We start from the raw sequence: 6,704 nt of genomic DNA on the forward strand, positions 1-6,704 counted from the left end.
ATAATTTGTTCATCATGGGTATATGAGAAACACCACACTCACCCACTCAAGGAATCTCAAGAACAGAAGTTGTTCATTATGGGTATATGAGAAACACCACATACATGAAACCATCTTCGAGGATTTTCCTTGGTCTACTAAATTCTCTTTGCGACAGGAACTCCACACCCACATCTATCGAGCTTTGATTTTCCCGTGGAAGGAGAAGACTTAATTCAATTTGCGGAAGGAGAAGACATAAAAATTTAAGGGGAAAAGAGAAAGAATTAGAAGAAATCGTGTCTTAGAAGAGGAACAAATGCTGACTTAAATAACTCACGTGACCGCACGTGCTGGTCAAAGTAAAATTTTAACAGTCAACATACGAAAAACGTTAACTGGTAGTCGTTTGCAAATGTATGTTGATGTCATTTAAGGTATTTTTTGGCAAAAAGAATTAGATTATGTAGTTTTTTGGTAAAAGGTGCTATAGATTAGGTAGTTTTATTAGGTGGTATTATTATTATTATTATTATTATTATTATTATTATTATTATTATTATTATTATTATTATTTTGTCAAACTATTTTCTATATAACATTTAACAAAAACATTTAAAATCAAGGGTAAAACCAAGATATCAAACCGTCTCCCTATAGATTGCATCAATGTGAAAGATGAGCCTACCTTTTAAAGAGTTTCTCAACTACACTCTTCATATGCAAAGGAGACATCGGCATATCTCAAAAAACAATGCCATATACGACGATACACCAAGAAAGAACTAGAATGACCATTACAACAATGCCAAAAAAAAAAAACATTGGTACAAAACAAGTCGACAAACTAAGACCTCCCTGTACATGGGACTGGAAAACAAACATGTGCTGCTGGGAACAGGCAGCAGGCAGAAGATGAACCCATCAAAGTCAAACAGACAGCGCACACAGCAGCTCAAGGTTCGCTGCTGGTGCACTGAGCACCATTAACAGAGCCCAGCAACCAGCAGATTGGCAAGCATCTGGCAGCAGATTCGAGTCCAGGGGCTTACCACCAGGCTGGGAGGCAAGAGCAGACCGTAGCTGTCAGTGGGCAAGATCAACACGATTGTGACTCAAGCAGCAACTATCAAGGTTGATCTATGTCATGATCAACCCACCCAATCAAAATAAGAGACGCCACTAGATCACAAAAGCACAACAGGCCACGGATTACGGGTTTCTCGACCAATTTGAAGTGGACTCAGTTAGCATTAGAGAGTTAAATCTGATTTAGGAATTTGTTTTGATGGATTCTACTACCTCCGGACAATCGTAACCTTCTTTTGCCACACCGCTTCATTCCGTACGTTCCAGATAGTATAGACAAGGTTACCAAAGATTGCTTCTAAGAGTTTCAATTTAGTCTTAGGCATATAATGTTTGTGATGAATGTCGTTCATGTTCTTTATACTCCATGTCACCCTCACCCATATATTAAGAGCTTCCAGGCATTGATAGTTGAAGTCGCACTTAAACAAGAGGTGATCTGTTGTTTTAGTTTGTGTTCCACATATGGAGCAAACCGCATCATCCACCACCCCATGCTCTAAAGTCTTTGCTTTGTTTTGAGTCTCATGGAAAGCGAGCCATACCACGAAGCGACATCTAGGGATGACAGCTCTGTTCCACAATTATTGCCCAACTCACTTTATCTTTGGTCGCCATTAAGTCCTTGTACACTTCTTATATGGAATAGTTTGGGGTTTTCATCCAGTCCCTAAGAGTCTCCTTGACCAGGCATAGTTTTTTATTACCCAGCTTGTCATGATGGGTGTATTGAATAGTTCCCATCTTCCTCCTTTCATATACACTTTGTGTACCCATTTAACTCATAAAGTGTCTTGCATTGAGCTTATGTGCCACACTTTATTACCTATTGCTCCTAGATTCTAAAGTTGTAGGTTCCAATCCTCGAGCCCGCGTTCTTTCTTATGCTTGCAAACGTTTTTCCATTTCATATTCCCTGGAGATATACTTTCTGTTTCTCCGTGCCAAGGGTAAGATCGACACACAACACTAATCTGGTTCACAACTCTCTTGGGAAGAACAGTTTGGCTCCAGTAGTCAGAGATGCTCATGAGAATCGGGCTGACTAGTTGGAGTCTGGATGTGTAGGAGAGGTTACTTGCAATCTAGGAACGGATTTGATTAGTAATTTTGTCCACCAAGTATTCACAATTTGCAGCCCTATACCGCTTGGATGTGAGAGGCATGCCTAGGCATTCTATATGGAGGCATTCGAATGCAAAGTCAAGAGTACTAGCTGTATAAGATCTTAAATCGACAATAACTCCTATGAGGTAGAGGTGATCATAACCGGGTACCCAGTTAGTCGGGTACTTGTTTTGACGGCCCATGTCCCTACCCGATTTATCGGGTACCGGGTTAAATCGGGTCGGGACATCGGGTACCCGTTTATTTGCGGTTGTATTGATTTGAGAAGTCTCTATTCTCTCTCTCACTGTTTCTGCTTAATGTCTCTTCTACTTTCCTACAAAAAATTTTTAACAACTCAAGATCCTTGGATTTGTTTAAAAACGAATCAGATTTTGGTTATTGGGTTTGCTAATTATTGGCTTTATATTTGCTTTGATTTTTTTTTTGTTTGGCTATGGAAAGGTAGTTGAAAATTAGTGAATCAGTACAAGTGAATTGAGCAGTGTAAAATTTTTACTTAAACATTTTTTTACCTAATCCTTAAATATCGCCACCTTTTCATTTTATCACCACTATCTGAGGAAATTACAAATTTACTCCTGGATTTTCAAAAAATTACAATTTTACCACTAAACTTAAAATTTCTTATATATATCACAGTCTCGCTAAAATTTTTCTTATCACACTAAAAAATAAACTTACAAAAACAAATTTTTGGAGCAAAAACTAAGTTCAATCCGCAAACAATTAATCGAGGTAATTTTTTTTCGAATCTAATTAATTTAAATAAAAAAAGTGGAGTGAATTGCATAGATCTGGGCGATTGGACCACGGTTCAATCGCGGTTTTTTTGGCGATTGAATCGGGGTCCAATCGCCCCGATCTGTGTGATTCCCATTATATTTTTTTATTTTTTATTTTTTATTTTTTTCGTTTCTTTTTGAATAATAATAATTATTTTTAATTATATTATTATTGTTATTATTATTATTATTATTATTATTATTATTATTATTATTATTATTATTATTATTATTAATATTATTAATTTTATTATTATTATTATTATTGTTGTGATTATTATTATTATTATTATAAAATTTTTATTTTTGTTTTGATTATTAATTTATTATTTTAAATATGTTTGTTATAATTATTATTATTAATAATAACTTTTTAATATAATTTTGAATATAATTTTTATTATTATTGTTTGTGATGTTTTTTTTGGTTTTCTTTTTTTGAATTTAATTAATTTAAATTTAAAAAAAAAGTGAATCGCACAGATCTGTGCGATTGGACCCCGGTTCAATCGCCAAAAAAATTGCGATTGAACCGGGGTCCGATCGCCCAGATCTGTGCGATTCTTTTTTTTTCGTTTGTTTTTGAATAATTATTATTATTTTTAATTATATTATTATTGTTATTATTATTATTATTATTATTATTATTTACTGTTATTATTATTAATTTTATTATTATTGTTATTATTGTTGTGATTGTTATTATTTTTATTACTAAATTTTTATTTTTTTTGATAATTAATTTATTATTTTAAATATGTTTGTTATAATTATTACTATTATTGTTATTATTATTAATAACTTTTTTATATTCTTTTGAATATTCTTTTTATTATTATTGTTGGTGATGTTGTTATTGTTGGTAATGTTATTAAATTTTCCTTTAATTTTAATTTTAATTATTGTTTTTGTTATTAGTGTTATGATTATTATTGTTGGCGTTATTATTGTTATGATTATTATAAATGTTATTTTTTTTGTTAATATTTTTATTAGTATTATGATTATTGTGATTTTAGAAAATTAATTACAATAATATTATTAATAATCGTAATAATAAATATGTTGTAACATTGTATTTGTTGGTAATGATTAGTTAAATTTTGTTGTTGCTAATTAATTATTGTTTTTTTCATGTGGTTAATTTAACGTAACGTTTGATTATGTTCATTTATTATTAATAATTACTTAAATTATCAAAAATTGTAGTAAATGACTGGTAATCAAGGAAAAGGAAAGGATTTTTTTAGACACTTGTTCTAGGCCTACCTTACTCAGAGGGGACCCGCATGAGAGGGGGGTAACGGGTTTTGCTAGGAGGGTTAGGCAGGAAGAGGCTGTCAGACACAACATTGCCCAAAGGTCGAGTGCGCTGGACGTAGTGTGAACCCCTCTTGATGACCAGGCTAGCAGCATCCAGAGTAGTTGGGGGGTTTCTAGTGATGACGATAATGATGCTGATGATGTTGAATACCAAGGTCCTGATTGTCACCCATTGAAGTGGACTGTTGTTCGGGGGCCCAACGGGAGATTCGCACGTGGCGACCCTAGTTATTCAGGCGCATCTGAGCGCGCAGGACGTAGTTTCGTCGAAAACGAGCCGCCACGGGAGAGCAAGCGCTCAAAGTCCGCTAGCACGGACTAGTTAGTCACATCACCCCAGCCCGAGGGGCCGACAGATACGCAACTGATCCCTAGCTATGGCGGGCACATATCTAAACTTATTTTCGACGGCTCCGAGAATACACCTCCGCTTCTGGAATGCCGTAGTAGGAAGAGGTCGTTGGAGGCCATCATCGGACTGAGGGATATGTCCGATGCGCTGTACGATGTTCTACCTGCTACTTTCCTCAGCCGACTACCGTACATTATGCATCAGCACATCGACTGTGCTTTGATATCGGCGTTCGTGGAGAGGTGGCAGCCGGATATGAACACCTTCCACATGCCATGGGGCGAAATGACGATTATATAGCATCGTCTAACGATTCCTGGGATAAATATAAACTTAGGTAGTGCTCTTTGTTCATTTGTATTTCCATACACATAGCACGTCTTAAAAGAGGCCATGCCTCCTGGCCTACCAACTCTATGGCGACAATAGCTCTGAATCCACAGTTACCATCACCTAACACATCAATCCAGTCAAACAAGTAAGGAGGAATAATCAATGGGATGTGATTAGGCCATGTAACCTCTGAAAAATCACGACCTCTTGGATCATCTGCAATTATTGAAAATAAGGTTAATATAAACTGTAACAAAGTGATGTAAACGACGGAATGGAAAGTCATGTACCGGATAAGTTGAAAGTAAACTTAATTCCAACTGAAGATTACGTTTCTCGGCCATTCAATCTGCCACTGGATCTCCCCCGAGACGAAGATCTAGACTCCCGACCCCGAGAAGATGATATGCTGCATTCAAATGCCACTTTTGTTTGTTTGTTTTGTACGTTGTATCTATCAGCACAACATACGGCCACGTACGTATCATTTGGATAGAGGTAAGATTTGCAACTAATAATCTGCTCAACTCTCCTTCGCTATCCAAGTCTGTCCTGACCACGTAATTAAGTTCTGTGGCCATATAAAGACAGTGTTGAAGGGGAGTCTTACCCTCCATCTCTTCTCTCTTTATTGATTGCCTAATATTATATATCTGATTCATACTCGTAAAAAAACCAGGAAAAATTTTCTAAGAGAATTCATAATAAACGTCGGTTGCATTCCGATTGCACTAAGCTGTCGTATGTGCTTCCGAATATCTGCATTGATCCTATTTGCCCTTACATGACCATCTCTGTACACTAAGAACGAGTGGTTATGTCTTCCTTTTTCACCAGGACACACCCTTACCGTCCAAGGTCTTTCTTCTGGTTTACGACTACTTGCTACAATAAAAAATTTACACCCGCAACTTCTACTTTTAGAACCAGGTGGGGCGGTATTATCTAGATTATGTAAATCACCCCTAATATTATCATAGCGATGACATCTTAAATACACACTAACTCTAGAACGTCCTTTTTTTTTATAAGAAGCACGTGTAAATTGAAAACCAATTGTTATTGTTATCGCATCGGCCCAACTATGTAATTCATCTAAGGAAACAAATTTCCTATCCGTAACAAATCTACCGGAGTAATCTGCGTACGTTGTCTCCGAAGTTTTCAAACTCCTGCAAATGTTAAATACAAAATAATACAAATTAATTACAATAATAATGAAAATATAAATAATAATAACAAAAATTAATAAAAATACTAATACTAAAAAAAATAAAAAAAATAATAAAAAATAATAATAACAATAACAGTAATAATAATAATAATAATAATAATAATAATAATAATAATAATAATAATAATAATAATAATAATAATAATAATAATAATAAGAATAATAAAATTAATAATAATAAAAAAATAATAAAGTAAATAAACAAAAAAAGAATAAAAAAAATTATTCATTATAATAACAATAACAGTAATAATAATAATAATAATAATAATAATAATAATAATAATAATAATAATAATAATAATAATAATAATAATAATAATAATAATAATAATAATAATAATAATAAATAACGTAAATAAAAAAAATAAAAAATAAAAAATGTTAATCGCACAAAATTGGGCGACTGAACCATGGTCCAGTCTCCCGGTTTTGTGCGACTGAACCATGGTTCAGTCATCCAGTTTTGTGCGATTAATAT

The sequence above is a fragment of the Amaranthus tricolor genome, chromosome 9 (genome assembly GCF_026212465.1).
Source record: "Amaranthus tricolor cultivar Red isolate AtriRed21 chromosome 9, ASM2621246v1, whole genome shotgun sequence".
Lineage (NCBI taxonomy): Eukaryota > Viridiplantae > Streptophyta > Magnoliopsida > Caryophyllales > Amaranthaceae > Amaranthus > Amaranthus tricolor.